Source organism: Sorex araneus, chromosome 2, assembly GCF_027595985.1.
Source record: "Sorex araneus isolate mSorAra2 chromosome 2, mSorAra2.pri, whole genome shotgun sequence".
NCBI classification, from domain to species: domain Eukaryota; kingdom Metazoa; phylum Chordata; class Mammalia; order Eulipotyphla; family Soricidae; genus Sorex; species Sorex araneus.
Window position 1 is genome coordinate 188,821,698 of NC_073303.1, and position 16,916 is coordinate 188,838,613.

Consider the following 16,916-nt stretch of genomic DNA (forward strand, 5'->3'; position numbering starts at 1 on the left):
GCACAGCAGTTGGGCGTTCGCCTTTCACGCAGCCGAGCCAAGTTTGATTCCTCCGCCCCTCTCGGAGAGCCCTGCAAGCTACCGAGAGTATCAAGCCCGTGCAGCAGAGCCTGGCAAGCTACCCGTGCGTATTGGATATGCCAAAAACAGCAACAATAAGTCTCTCAATGAGAGACGTTACTGGTGCCCGTTTGAACAAATCGATGAGCAACGGGATGACCGTGACAGTGACCAGAATGAGAGTCATAAATTAACATCTTACTACAAAATTTTAGACTTTCCAGTAACATATATACATATTATATACTTATATATATGCATATGCATTGTTTTTTTTTTAAATCAGACTCCGTAAAAAAAAATAATTGGTTTAGTTTTTCTATAAGGATACAGTATACTTTGGGGAAAATTCAGCTTGTCACTATACAATGGGGAAAATTCTATTATTCTAGTAAACTAATATCCATAATTGTAAGTTTGTTTCTGATTGTCTTGTCAGATTTCCTGCTGCTGTAATCGTATTCATTATTCAATCATTAGGTGGAAAATATAAGCAAACCCACAGAACTGCACACCACTGGATGAGAAAAAGATCTCCAACCTTGAAAATCATGGCTTCAAGATCTCCTTTATGTTTGTTTTCTAAAATTGCTTCAGCCTTCCCCAATGTTTACATGAAAGCAGGGTGCTATTAGCTTAGCACTGCTGGGGTGCATACTCTTGCATAGCTATGCAAATAAATGTGCTCTTTCTGTTCTTTTTCTCTCTGCTCTAAGATTTTCATTCCCTAAACTTAAATATTTTCTCCTTTTCTATCATTTGTGAGGTTTAGAGTGTACTACTACCCAAAATCTGGCTGAAATCTTGTTATTTCTCAATTCTGATGTTTTCCTACTACCCATAATATAAAGTATGACTGCTTATGGTGGTTCATTTTTATTCTTTCTAAAATATGTGTTTTCCATTTCAGTATCTGTGAACTGATCATAAAAGAAAAGTCCAACTGTATTGTTCTAGCTGCAATTGAAGTGATTCTCTGTTCTTTAACTATTACTTGCTAAGATTGGCTGGAAACACTCCTTTTGTGGGAATTTCTATTTCATACATATTAACGTAATAGATTTTTATTTATTTCTATCATACATAATAACACAATAGATTTGTAAATTGGCACAACATCTGGAAATGATAGAAAGTTAGTGAATCATACTTTATTTATAACTATAGTGTTTTGTAACAGATTACATATAAATAAAAATAATGCATCTTGTAATCAACATATCTGAAAACTGATGAAATACCAACACTAGTAGGGTTTTGTAGAAAGTATTTTATTCATATCACCCACATTCTTCAAATACTATAGTACTTGAATATCAGGTGTATAAAAAGAAATATAATATAAATATCTTAGCACTGGAGCACTGGAGCACTGTCGTCCTGTTGTTCATCGATTTGGTTGAGCGGGCACCAGTAATGTCTCCATTGTGAGACTTGTTATTACTGTTTTTGTCATATCAAATACTCCACAGGTAGTTTGTCAGGCTCTGCCATGCAGTGGGATACTCTTGGTAGCTTGCCCGGCTCTCCAAGAGGGACAGAGTAATATCATAAAATATCAAAAGTCAACTTCATAATAATTACAACCTTGTGCACTGCCAGAATGAGGCAGTAGAACACAGCCTCATTTCTGTGGTATTTATTCGACATGATAAATTGGTGGGGATATGCAAAAGTTGACCAATACATCCACTAATTTCAAAGTCATGAGAGAAGAATTTTCAACAGTTTGATTTTACTGATTGAATTAGTCAACTAAAAAAAATAGAAAAAATGGAGAATTGGGCTAGTTGAATCAGCACAATATGTGACCAAACACAATATGTCATATCTTTTTTTGCGGGGAGGGGAGTCACACCTGGCAATGCACAGGAGTTGCTGCTGGTTCTGCACTCAGGAATTATTTTGGCAGTGTTAGGGGAACCATATGAGGTGCTAGAAATTGAACCCGGGTCAGCCACATGTAAGGCAAATGCCCTACCCGCTATGCTATCTCTCCAGCCCCACTATATCATATCTTAACTATGAAAATTTGTGAATAGAAAATGAACATAAAGTAGGATGATACTCATAGGAATGGACCAGTGATACTGCAAGAAAATAAAAAATGTACGTCTGGTGTGTGTGTGTGTGTGTGTGTGTGTGTGTTCTTTTTCATATAAGACTTGAACATGGGTCTTCTGTGTGTAGTCAGCTTGTTGAGCTACCAGGCAGCTTTGTCTCTCTATTCCTTTTTGCTTCCATTCATCCATTATGTAACACCTAAATATTTGCTTCTGACAAAGTTTTCTGTTCATTAACTTTTTCTTCATCTTTGTCTAATCTAAATACATAGAATTGTTGTTAAATAAATAGAATGAAATATATAGAGTCTCTTGCCCGCATGCCTGGCTGTCTTCCCTGGGGCCCCTCAGAGGGGATGGGCTCCAGCTTCCCTCCCCACCCTGAGCAGAGCTCCCAGCGGCCGAGGACCACCGGAACCTAGCTACAGCCATGCTCGAGGCCCCTCTCCACACGTTCGGACAGGACTCGTGCATGAAGGTACCGGCAGAGGAACCCAGGTGTGTGTAATCCCATCAACGTCCAACATCAGAGAGAGACTTAAAAGCAAGCTCTCAGAAGCGAATGACGTGATATCCTATAGCCTAGTTCTCCCTCTGGGAGAAACTGGCAAGCTTCTGAGAGTTTCCTGCCCACATGGGACAGCCTTGCAAGCTTCCCATGGTGTATTCATATGCTAAATCCAGTAATAAGCTGGATCTCATTCCCCTGACATCCTTGGGAGGGCCTAGTCCAGATAGCTTTCTAAGATCTCAGGGAAAGGAGGAAATGAGAGGTTACTGAGCCCGCTCTAGAAATCGATAATTAACCGGATTTTTGTGATTCATGATTCGTGAAATTGCATGTTAATTTTCTCTTATGATTCTTGATAACACATTGGTGAATTTACACTTAATATATTTTTTGTTAGTTTCCCAGTGTTTTTCAAGTTTTTCTGACCTTTTAACATAATATAGGACATCTTATTTATGGGTTGACTAAAAATTACTTAGATGAATTCAATCTTGTGATACTATTATGCTGGGGAAGAGTTTTGCCCAAGGTTTCCGGACACTTTGTGCACCGGGTCTGTACAGACGTGGGGCGGAGGATGACGGGCGCATAGAGAAACACCCTCAGGGTAGGAGCAGCTGATGGCTGTTCCCTTTATTGCCAAATACACATATATTTTATAGAGAGTCTCATCTTGCAAGAAGGTCCAATCACATACAGTTCCACATTATTGACCTATCACTTTCTCTTCTCTACTTTTTCCCAGTCCAATCCCAATCAAGTCTAGATGCTGCGGTTAGGATGACATGTTGAGCATATGTGACAATTATTGTGTCTTTGGCACATGTCACTAGGAGGTTGAGTGAGGCTCAAGGCCGAACACCCGGTGCTGACATCCTGTTTTTTGCCAACTTTTGCCCGGATACTCCCGTCTGTGGGGCCTTGCTTCAGGACTGCACTGCAAGGTTGGGTCATATCTGCTCCAGGACTCATCGCCATGCTCCACAGATGAATTGAATCTTGTGACACTATTACTTTTCAAGAAAATATACACAGTTGCTACGAGGAGACAATAAGGTCAGTGGCAAAAGTAATCGCATAATCACTTTAAATCACAGTTTAAAATTCTTCCAAGCTGAACTTTGGCCTATGAGAAAATTGATATGATGCGCACTTTCACTTAAAATGTATATGACTTATTTTCAGCTGATATTAGGTAGTGCTAACAGAAAAAGAATTCAATATTTGTCACCTTAATTCCACTGTTTTGTAACCATGGCATCTTCATTTACATTCTAGCTGCTCATTTTTTTTCATCACTTGGAATTGGTTTAAGAAACCTTTTGCTCTCCTCTGCCTATCCCAGTCAAATGAAGTATTTTACTAGATTTGGCCATCTGCTTTTTGGTTCCTTGATTTCAGTTTTGACTGTTTGAGGACAAGAACCTCAGTGTCTTAGGCTAAGTTAACCCAGCTACATCTTCACTTTCAGTTTTCTGACCCCCTTACAGGGTAGCAACCCACACATTCAGAAGCTAGAATCTAGACAACTAACCAACTGACTTATTGGGACTGATGTGTATGTGTGTGTGTGTGTGTGTGTGTGTGTGTGTGTGTGTGTGTGCTTCCTTTCCTACTTTGTATAGACTCTTATGGTTTAAATTTCTGTCCTATAATTTAAATCACTAAAATGAACTTAGAAAATTCTAGACTCTTGCTCTTCTCCAAAACAGCTCCACTGAAAATAGGTCCAGACATGGGATTTCTTTTATTACCCATGATCTGGCTATATTCCAGGTTTGATTTTTCCAGGTATTGCAAATTAAAGAAATTATATATCATCCAAACTTTCCTGAAAGTTATTGTTGAAGTGCACCTGAGCATTCTGTTATCATAATGACCCTTTCCCAAGAACTGTCCCAGTCCTAATATTGGATTAAAGAAGAAGTCTGTTGGAAATTCACTGTCTCTCAAAAGCACTCCCCAGAGTTTTTCTGTAACATCATAATCCATAACTTTGGGACGAATACAAAACACAAGGATAGTTACTTAAATTTGAAGCGTCTTTAATGCAATTTTTATCTTCAGATAGAAGCTTCTCTCTACCTGTGTAAGATTCTGTATTAAATAACATGGACCATTCTTCAAAAAAATTCTCTATTGATATTTAAAATACTAAAAATATAGCACTGTAGAACTATAGCACTGTCGTCCCATTGTTCATTGGTACCAGTAATGTCTCCATGATGAGACTTGTTACTGTTTTTGGCATATAGAATATGCCAAGAGCAGCGTCCCTGGCTCTGCCTTGAGAGTGGGATGCTCTCAGTAGCTTGCCAGGCTCCCCAAGAGGAACAGAGGAATTGAACCTACTGTGCTATCTCTCCAGTCCGCTAAAATTATATCTTCATATAAAAATAAACTTTGTTATTTACTGCCTTTATCATAAAGGATAAATGTGTCTGAAAAGAGAAAGCATGGTTACTTTCAAAATGTATTTTGTGAATTTTTCTGTGTGAACTGTGGGCATAAAAATTCTCATAGTAGTTCAAAGCTCTATTATTAAAGTATATTTAGTTTGGATTTAAATTATAGTTGACCGATATTAAGATATTAATGATTAAATATTTAGGCTTGCGGGTTTTTTTTTTTGAGGGATAGGGAATGGAGTAACACCAGGCAGTGCTCAGGGACTACCCCTGGTTCTGTGTTCTGGAATATTCCCTAACGGTATGCAGGGAATCATACATGGTGTTGAGGCTGGCTACGTGCAAGGTGTCTTTCTCCTATATAATCCCTCTGAACCCAAAGATACGTTTCAGTAAGCCTTTTCTTGTAAATCATTCTCTAATCCTTTTTCATGTGTACAGCATAATTTATATATATGAAATCCCCAAGGGGTCAAGTATTAAATGAGTCCCTTTCCACTTGTTCAGTGCCTCTTCTTGCAGAGTTGTCAGCAAAGCACTATCAAGTGGGTGGCTTAAATCAGTGGAAATATAGGTTGTATAGTTTGGGAAACTGAAAATCCAGAATGGAGCTCTCAGTAGGATCGTGCTCCCGTTGCAGATGGAATCCAAGAGAGCACAGCCACCTGCAGCCTGAGTCAGGCTGTTCACAGGTTCCAAATCTCCTCCCCTGGAGATGTTCCATAGAGAGGCTGCTTGAAGAAGAGAGCCAAGAAATATGTTACACAACGCAAAATTTGTTGTTGAGATTATCAGGCCTGTAGAGGTAACTGTACTTAATCGAAGTTTCCACAAAATATTTGAGATCGGTAGACTGGGGTTGTGGTATAAAACGCGTCATCTATGGCCATTCAAGATCAGTCTTGCAAATAAGTTCCTGAGTTGATAAAAACTGAAATTATATTTAGCAGTTCAAAAAGGCCTGTGCTTTGATTTTGTCTCTCTAATTCCTCTTCCTACTTGCTGACTGGCTTCCAGATATACCTGGTCAGTTTGGAGGATGTTGTAACTCAGTAACTCCTCCAAAGAGAAAATCTTTCTTTGTTGCTTCTTAGTTTTTGCTAGTTTGCTGAAAATTTTTAGCAATTGTTCCCTTGAAACTCTGCCGTTTCTCTCCCTATTACTCTTGTCACGTGGAAAATTCTCCTGAGCTCTTCCCTCTTTTTCTAAAAATTTCTATCCTAATTGATTAAAGACCCCAGTGACTCCAGTATGAATAATATTGACATTTAACATAATTATACCTGCAAGAACTCTATTTTCAAAGGAAGTTGAATCTTGGGGTTCTGGAATTTATGGCTTCAATTTATTTACTTGGGACACAATAAAATCTCTAACGGGCATTTGGTGACTTTTCTGTGGAAATCACAAATTCATTTATTCTATACTTTTTTATTACATATGTTGTAGTATCATTAACAATAAGAAAGGTCAATTGCTTTAACAGTTATTAAAACAAAGTGAATAAAATCCATTATCTAACTTGAATTTCTTTTGAAGCTTACTCTTTACAATAAATCTTTACGGACAGAATTTTAGGTATACATATAGAGAAAAGTAGGTATTTTATTAATAAGTTTGTCTAAATAACAGAAAAAAGTGTATAAATCATTTTTTCTGAATCATTATTCTTTAGTATATTTTATATTTTGCACATTTCTGTAACTAAGTTGTGCAGGGTTTTATATTCCGGACCATCAGGCACAGCACAGGATGTTAGAAAAACTTTGCAATGAAACTTTAATGAATAGTACATATTTATCTCAAAGTGAAATGTGTCCTTGTAAACGTTTAACATATTCATTTCATGAATATCTATAGTACTCTTAGAAAACTAATTTTTATCCTCAAGTCATAGAGGATAAACTTGAAAAGTTTATAAATATCTTGCCAAATGTTTTTGAATAGGATAGCAACTGAGTGAATATTATCTGAGAAAACATGATTTATTTTATCTTTTATTACCTAAAATTTAATATGTGTTTAATATTATTGTACAGTAATAAAAATCTCACAAACAAAGCAGTATCTATTTTGACTACACTATAATGTCGCATCCTCCATCGGTTATAAAACTTTTATTTCAAAGTTGCTTGAAGCTTCCTGTAATATGGTAATTTATAGAAAGAATTTCCCCCTTCTATGAAATATTTATTATTTTATCTTTGTTTTGAACAAGGACTAAGTCATTAAGCTGCTGCTGTGCCCGCATAACCCTTTCGAGGCCTGATGATCTTAATTGGATTAAGGACATTTTTCTAAATTTGCACTGAGCTGTTTCCAATTTATATGCATTTACTTCACATTAAAATTCATTACCTGGAGGGTAGGTAATTTATGAACATGAAAATTCCTTCTATAACACCTTGATAGGTAAGCTGTGTTTATCACTTTTCTTTCTTTATTTTTTTCATTTTCTTTCCACACTCGAGGCCTAATTATTGTTTTCATTTTTCCAGTTTCAAAAGCTATGAGACAGTAATTCCATCTTATTGCCTTGAATATGATTTTTTTAAATCCTCTATCTTGCTTAAAACCTGAATTGTTTTTATTCTTCCTTTTACATTTTACATTACATCTGGTCACCTCTGACAGTATTTCTTGTAACAGTTCTAGAACCTTTCAATCCTTTAGCGGCCATCATGGACAGAACCATCATCCAGCACCTAAATCTCCATAGAAAAGCAAAATTACTTGGAGTTGGTTCAGTAGGACTGGAAACTCCAGGACAGCATCAAAGAGATAGAGTGGGCCTCAGATGATTTTTTTTAAAACCCAAGGAAGGAAGGTCTGCTGACAGGAAAGAGTGAGTCTTGGTCATTGAGGTACAGTAGTTCAAGATACAGTGACTCTTAGACTAAGAGACTAGTGCATCTTCTGAGATTTTTCACTGGGGTATTGAAGGAAGCAGAGATAACTGGGCTTTGCACACATCAGTTACAAATGTGGGAACCCGAACTTCAGAACCCAGGGACAACAGCTCCAAGAATTTCCCGTAAGAGTAGCCCCAAGATACCATGTTCATATCAGATGCTATCATGGAGAGCTGGAAGTGCAGAGAGAACAAGCAGATGGAATGAAAATCATAGATAAGGTAAAACATATATGCTAACCTCACAGCAATGGCTACCCACTATTTATACTATCACAGTGAGCGCCATCTATGTACTATTTTAATCATACTTCATTTTAGCATTATAATATATAAAAAGATGTACTACAATAAAAGATGAGTCTTTGTAATTATCTATGATTTGTCCTTAAGAACCTTAGAGAGTGATGCATTTATAAATACACTCCTGTTTAGGAAATGTGTGCATTATTTCAATTATTTTTTTATAATGTATTTAAATGAATTAAGCAGCAATTTTATGTTTGTATTGAGTTTTGTTTCCTGGGTCTTTAGTTAAATATCTGAATTTTTTTTTTTGTATTGTTTGGTGGATATACTTGGAAGTGCTTAGCACCCACTCCTCGTCTGCTTCAGCGCTTGAGATGGGTCAACTGCAAAACAAGCATCTTGCTGTACTCTAGCTGGCACAATTTAATTAAATTTCTTTTTATAGTTACATACAAACATAAAATCACTAACATTTTTAGTTTTAAGCTAATGAACTTTCCATATGTATAAAAATATTTTTTTGTTTGTTTGAAAGTGGCACTCCACACACACACACATACACACACACACACACACACACACACACACACACACACACACACACATGCACTTTCTGAGTTTACTCTTGACTTTGACCTCAGAGATCACTTTTGACGAGATTAGATGCATTCAGGGTGGTATCGCCATAAATGAGAGATTACTTCTGGCATGGCCCTGGGGACCATCTGGGGAGCTAGGGATTGAACCCTGTTTAGCAACATGCAAGTAAGTACCCTGCCTTCTGTACTATTTCTCTGTCCCAACAGAAATAATTCTTAGAGGAACAATTCCACTTGTACAAAGGTGAAAGTGCTTTTATCTGCTTTTATTCACTGTCACTGTCAAAACAGTACAGACAATGTTACTGTCTTCTGAGAGAGAAAATATTTAAAATATGATTATTACTTTGCAACAGTTTGTCTAAAGAGCATATGTTTGAAAATGAAATTTTTATATACTGCATGGGCTGGACTGATAGCACAGTGGGTAGGGCATTTGCCTTGCATGTGGCTGACCCGGGTTGGATAACTCCGTCCTTCTTGGGGAGCCCAACCAGCTACCAAGAGTATCTCACCCACTGGGCAGAGCCTGACAAGCTCCCCGTGGTGTATTTGATATGCCAAAAACAGTAACAACAAGCCTTACAATGGAGAGTCCTTACTAGTGCCCACTCAAGCAAATCAATGAGCAATGGGATGACAGTGACAGTGACAGTGATATACTGCATATTTTTTTTCAAAGACAGACTCTTATGTTCTATAGTAAACTCTTTGGCTATAGTAATAAGGATTTTTACAAAAAAAAGTTCCTCTTTTGGTAAACGTTTAAAAACATACATCAAAACAACTGTAGTTTCATCTGATATTTTTCATTAATTTTCAGACATCTGTTTGTCCCTAGTCAGCCATGGTAAACTCATAATATTATTATAGTTTTTGTAAAAATTACATTAAAAGATGAGTAGCTTTATGTTTTCAAGGGAAACATAGGCATCTACTGGAAACTGTTAAAACTAACATCAAAGTAAATTTATATTTTAAGTATTAAAGCCATAGTTCCTTTCTATGTTATCTTACTATGGAGAAAATGGATTTTCCTTCATAATTAAAATAAAAAGCAAGTATTATGAGAAAACAATATTGAAAAGAAAGCTAAAATGACAATATGCAATCTAATTAGTATGTTTAGGAAATTGTTTAGTACCAGTAAAAATTAGGCCACTAAGAAATACTTTAAAAGTTGTTGGGCTTAATGACTCTAAGTGAAGAGATCAGGTATTACCTAGGTGCATTTCTTTTTTGGGAAATAATTAATATCAAAAAGAATACATAAAATACAAATTTTCAACCTCTAAATTACCAAAACAGATTTTACTAAATGCTATTTTTTAATCAATTGAATATAACAATAAAAGGTTCTCAGTATCAATATAGTAGTTACTTTTGTATGTTTAAATCTCTCTTAAATATAGTACATACACACAAAACTGTGATAAATAAATGGTATGTGATAATGATTGTATATGCCACTGTGTGTAACATTTACTTGCACACACACACACAGAGATTGTAATAATAGCTGTGTTCTTCTTACTTCTTAGAGAATATACTTCTACAGAGAATATATGGTTTGAACAAGAAAAATATTAAATTATATGCAAAACCACTTAGATAAGTATAAACACTAAAACATATTGTTATAATTCTACTCTTACATGTCTCATGTAAATGCACTCTTTCACCAAACAAATTTCAAATAACTTCAGAAAATTCTAGAACTTGTTTCAAATGTCATCCAGATACTAATTTTTGTGCCTTGAGGACACATTAATAACCTTCTAACCCATTATACTGGTACTAGAATAACTGCTAAGTTTTTGGTACCTGGCAAAAGTGTCTGTCTTGCTATTTCTGCCAAAGTCTGTGGTGCCTTAAATTGTAACTGATTTCTGTGGTGAGAAAACATTTTTTTTTCTGGAAATTGTACACTAAAGCATTGACACATGTTTTATAGGGTCCACAGGTAAGACATGCATTTCTCTTAGTACCCTCAATATACTATGATGATGTTCTGTTTGGGGCTTGGGGTCTGTTTCCTTGTTCATTAAGTGAAAAGGCACTTCTTTAAGATTTAGTCGCATATATAATTGGTAAAGCTAAAATGAAAATGGAAAATGAAAAAATGAACATTATATACAAATATTCCTTTACAACTTTAAGCTGTTTCTTTGTATTTGAAGTGTGTTTTAATGTTTAATCACTTTTTCCTTGAGAATGAAGTGTTTCTTGGATTGATCTTTCTTGTCTCCATCTACTTTTATTGAAATATATGAATATATACAGAATTTATTTATATTATATAGAGTGATATAGATATTTATCATATTTGATATTTAAATACATATTAATAAATGCATGTATGGAGATATTAAATACATACATGCATTCGTATAAATCTTCTGTGCCAAAAAATTATACAATGTGCTTGTGTCTCAGAATAAGGTTATTCCAAGTTTGACTGTAGGAACAGATAGTCACAAGTACATATATATGTATATGTGTATGTATTTATATGTATGTATACACATGTATATAGCTTAATTAGCATATATTTTAATTTGGGTACATATATAGACTAGATATTAAGAAGCACAAATTATATCTAGCAATTGCCCATGTTTAATTAGATAATATAATTTAATTTAATTATATATCTAATTATTTATCTAAATAATTATGTTTAGATGATATAATTTAATAGTTTAACTAGATAGTATCAATATTTGCAAACCTCATATAGAAGAATAATGGCAAGGTTAAAATACAAGTCCAAACAGTCATACATATGGATATAGGACTTAAGATTTTGTTATGAGATAAAATTTAATATTATCTTAGTTTTGGAATTATTTTATTGCTTTAGGTTGTCTAGCATAAGTTTATCATCAAAGAGAACATCAGAACTGAGATTTTTAAGAAAATTTGTATTATGGAGAGTTTGACTTTGGAATGTCTGAAACAAGGAGATACTCTTCCACCTTTTCAGTAAATTACGTACCGCAACCTTTGGTCTGCCCTTTTATGAGCCTATCAGAACATACTTGTGTTCTACTTTCTTAAATTTTGTCTATATGAAGCTCAACTTTCATTAAGAGAATACGTTTAATTACAAACATTGCCTGATGCTAAACAGCCTGACTTGTCAACTCCCTGGTCTTATGCAATTCACCGCAACACCACCCATGGAATAATTAATAACATTGATTTTGTCACCATTTCTGCCAGCTCTGTCTGAAAATTAATTACTTTTATGAGCAAACTGATTTCGGGAGGCAAAGTTGTCCTGAAGGGTCTAGGGTGCAGTGTCAGCCAATATGCTTTCTTCGGGGCTGCTGTAATTTCTTCTCAGCTGCTACTCTTGTCTCAGCCATGTGATCAGCTGTGATGAGAAGTTTCAGACTGGATCCTGGGGCTCTTTCCTGCTGATAAGTTGAATAATTGCTTCAGGAACAGTTTTAATGAACCACTCAATGTGATCACCTTCATTCTGTCTCAGATTGCCATACGAGTTGGCTTAACCCTTGGATTATCAGTTTCTTCATGACTAAATAGAGGACATGTAAAATATATCAGTTAACTAATATGTGGGTCAGTTTTTCATTGCAATTATTATCTCTAATGAAACGTTACTGTCCTTAGTACACTTGAGCATTGAAAAGTATTTTTAAAAGTCATAGTTATAATCATATTTTTCCTTTATGTTAACTCTATTAGGAGTGCAAATAATTTTTGTAGTATAATATATAACACTGTAACACTTGTCCAGTTGTTCATCAATTTGCTCGAGCGGGCACCAGTAACATCTCCATTGTGAGACTTGTTGTTACTGTTTTTGACGTATCGAATACACCATGGTCAGCTTGCCAGGCTCTGCTGTGTGGGCATGATACTCTTGGAAGCTTGCTGAGCTCTCCAAGAGGAATCGAACCCAGGTAGGCAAATGCCTTACCTGCTGTGCTATTACTCTAGGCCAGTAGTATGATATAAGAAGAAAAATTACAATTTTGTTTGCTTGGGGGTCACTTCCGATGGTGCTCAGGGCTTACTCCTGGCTCTGTGCTCAGGGATCACTCTGGCAGTTCTCAGGAACTGGAGATTCAAGCCAGGAATCAAACCTATGTCAGCCCCATAAAAGGCAAGTGCCTTCTCTGCGCCTTCCTGTGTATTGCTTTTCTGGAATTAGAAATGAAACTTTTTCATCATTGTTAAGATAGATTTTTATCAAGTTATTGACAAAGTGCACTGTTGCTATAAATGTTCTTTATTAAATTAGCAAGCATCATCAAGATTTAATTTCATTGTGGATAAATACATACATCAAATAATTCAATGAACATTACTGAACTTTCTTTCCAATAAAACTGAGCGTGCAGCCATCTGTTTTGCTTCTGGATCTGGAAATAAGCAATAGTCATCATAAGAAAGTGATCGTACACTTTCTTCTAAGAAAACTTTTTTGATTATTCATAATAAACAATCATCATCATCATCATCATCATCATCATCATCATCATCATCCCATTGATGGTCAATTTTCTCGAGTGGTCTCAGTAACATTTCCATTTGTCCTAGCCCTGACAAATGAAGCCTCTCTTTACTTGTCCTTCCAACGGTGCCGCATTAGAGGCTCTTTCAGGTTCAGGGGAATGAGACCCATCATTGTTACTAGTTTTGACATATGAATACGCCATAAGGAGCTTGCCAGGCTCTTCCATGTGGGCAGGAAACTTTCGGTAGCTTGCCAGGTTCTCCAAGAGTGAGAACTAGGCTATAAGATGTTGGGAGCTTCCGAGAGCTTGGTTTCATAGTCTCTGGATGTTCCGGGGAAAGTTTCTGGGTGTGACCACCTATCTGCTGGAAAATGGGGGATCTGGGTAGAAGAGGCCCAATTCCAATCCAAGCAGGATTAGAGATCTCAGCCCTGGGTTACACACACCTGGGTTCCTCTGCCAGTTCCTTCATGTGTGAGACTCGTCCGAACATGTGGAAAGGGGCCTTGGGCATGGCTTGGCTGGGTTTTGGAGGTCCTCGGCTACGGAGCTTTGCTCAGGACAGGGAAGAAAACTCAACCCACCCTCTCCGAGGGGCCCTGGTGAAGACAGCCAGGCAAAAGACTCTGTGAATAAACAATACAGAACAAATTATTTAGGTTCTGCTTTGGGGGCAGGGTTTGGGGCTTGGGGTGGAAAAATTCAAAATGTGGTGGTAGGTAGGTGTAACGGTGGTGGGACTGGTGTTGGGATATTATATGTAACAAGTTATTGTGAGCAACTTTTAAAAATAAAATAAAATTAAAATAAAAAATAAAGTGTTGTTTTAATTAGATCAGCTTGTCTGACATTCATAACAGTTGTGACCCATTGATTCTGTCAGGTCATTTTAGAAGTTGCCTGTTATGCATTACTTATCCCAAATTAGAAAAAAATGTGATATATTCTTTTCATTGATAAATTTTGGAAGTTTCAGGTCATTTTCTCCCCAAAAATATAGACTGAACTCTCTGAGATGTCTACAAGGGTTTCTGTGGTAATTGTGCAGTTGATGCTAGGCCTTCTCTTCTGTGTGCGGTTTGGTGCTTTAATTCTCCCAGGCTACTTAGGAGGGCTTAGTCTACTAGAGTTTCCAGCTTGCTCCATTCCATGGAAAGAGTCACAGCTTATGGATATGGCCAAGGGAGTTATTTGCTGTGCAAAATTTAAACTTGGAAGACACATGTGGAATATATAAAACAGGAGATTCTGGTTCTTGCATGAGATAATATATATTGATATTTCATGTAATTTTAAGGAAAGGATCTGGGCCTCACCCTATGGAGCTTGGAGCTGACTTCTCGGTCTGTGCTCAGGGGTCCTTCTGGTGATTCTTGGAGAGTATGATTTGTGGTCTCAGGGACTGAACTGGAGTTGGTCACATGCATGGCTAGCACCTCAACACCTGTCAAGTCCATAGATATTTTTCAGTATGCACTTAAAAGGCAGGAATATGGCTTGTTTCCTGTGTTTGACTTAACATCCACAGACTCAGATAAAAATTTCTATTTCTAAGAGCTGATAGAAGACTTCTCATTCACTGAACTCAATTTCTGTAGAACAGAACTGCTACCTGTGTATGGTAGAACAAGACTGAGAAGTCTGAGATTGGAAGAATGGGCCAATCTAGAGATCTATGGGTTTTATTTGTTAGTTGAAGAGGAATTTAACTCAGCATAGATTATTTTAACTCCATATTTATTATTATATTAGAAAAATAGTTAACTATTACCAATGATGCTGTTGTGATAATAATAAAATCTCCTTTCCTACAAATGTTCCCTTTAAACAAAAGCAAGTGACTGCTGTAGTGTTTTGAAACTTCTAAGTCCAGCTTAAACTGTTAGAAAATCACTTTTACTTTTCTTTTCTTGTTGGTGGGGTGGATGCACACCAGGCAGTGCTCAGAGGAATATTTGGGGTGTCAGAGACCAAACCCGGGTCTGCTACATGCAAGGCAAATTTCCTGCTGTTGTGCTATGTCTCAGAGCCACTGCGCTCTCATTTTTATTTTTTAAGTCCCCAATTAGGTCATTAACCATAAAAATGTGTTTTGAATTACTGTTCAAGTATTTGATCTGAATTATTATTTTAACATTTATTTTTCTCTTCTGCTGGGTAGTGGGACTCTCGGCAGAAATGTTTTGTGTATTGTTCCAGTTTTTATCTGTGCTAATGAATGAGAAAGGTTTCAGATGACTTCTTCAATCACTGTTAACTCAGAAGGGAACTAATCTTCTAGTAATAACAATTGTTTCCCTCCATGAATAATTAGAGGTATGCATATGGATGTCAAATTAGTTACACCAATAAGAGAAGTTCAGGTATTTCAGATGGCTGGTAAATAGAGTTTATTTAATCAGGTATTTGTCGATGTCAGGATTGAAAGAAATACGCTGAGGAGCCATGAAGCTTCATTTAGGTTCCATGATGGTTTAAGCAAGAGTTTCTCAAGCTTCACTCTGAAAACTCTGAGTTGACCAACAATCTCCTCGCATATTTAGCTTCATCATGTACTTCTTATACGAGATACCAGTGACAACTGATAAAAATAGCGCTTCCAGACATGAACAAATTTCTCTTTGGGATGAAAAAATTTACCCTGCATTGAGTTCCACCAGTTAAAACTGAGCTTGATCTAGGCACCAGGTCATGGGCTGTGAATTGGGGGGTGGAGGAGGGGATCTACTTAAAATCTAGATCACAAAACAACCAGGGCATTAGAAATAGTGTCCCAAGAACCATGCTGGCAATGTAAGCACTTGCAAGAATGTCATAAATCTTTATATATTCATATTAGTCAGGCCAAGAATGTGGACTGCAGTGAATCAGCTGTATGTCAGAGAAACACTGATCAAACTGTAGAGTCTATACAGCCTAAACAGAGCTTAGAGGCCAACCTAGCTCTGACCTTAAGAGGTTCCCTCCCAGAAAGCAAAGGAAATGATGAAATATGAATACCTTCAATAAAACCACTGTACTGTAGCACTGTAGCACTATCGTCTCATTGTTCATTGATTTGCTCTAGCAGGCACCAGTAACGACTCCATTGTGAGACTTGTTACTGTTTTTGACATATCGAATAAGCCACGGGTAGCTTGCCAGGCTCTGCCGTGCGGGCAGGATCCTCTCGGTAGCTTGCCGGGCTCTACACAATCTTAAATTTGGAGTTTATCAATCTAATTTATTCTACTCATGCTTTGAGATCATCATTTTAGGTACCATGAGTCCTTTTGAAGTATTTTATAGCCATTGTCTAAAAGTGGTTGAATATTCCCAAACATGAAATCGCACTAGATTCCCAAATGTCTGCATTATAAAAATGAGTAGCTAAATTGTCATTTAAAAATCACATTGTAACATAAAAACAGGGGGCTGAGACCCTGGACTGGGTTCGGGTTCTGCCTTATGGGCAGGATACTCTTGGTAGTTTGCCAGGCTCTCTGAGAGAGACGCCAGGATCATACCTGGGTCTGCCTTGTGCAAGGCAAATGCCCTACCTGCTGTGTTATCACTCCTTTGAATAATATTCTGTTATTAAATTATTTTGTGATTGATCAAATCAGTTGATAACAATAGGTACTTA

The 16,916-nt window shown here is 36.7% G+C and overlaps 1 pseudogene; it reads right to left on the bottom strand.

The window, feature by feature from the left end:
- Positions 1–16,916, bottom strand: part of LOC129401721 (basic proline-rich protein-like) — a 291,942-nt pseudogene that overhangs the window by 264,858 nt on the left and 10,168 nt on the right.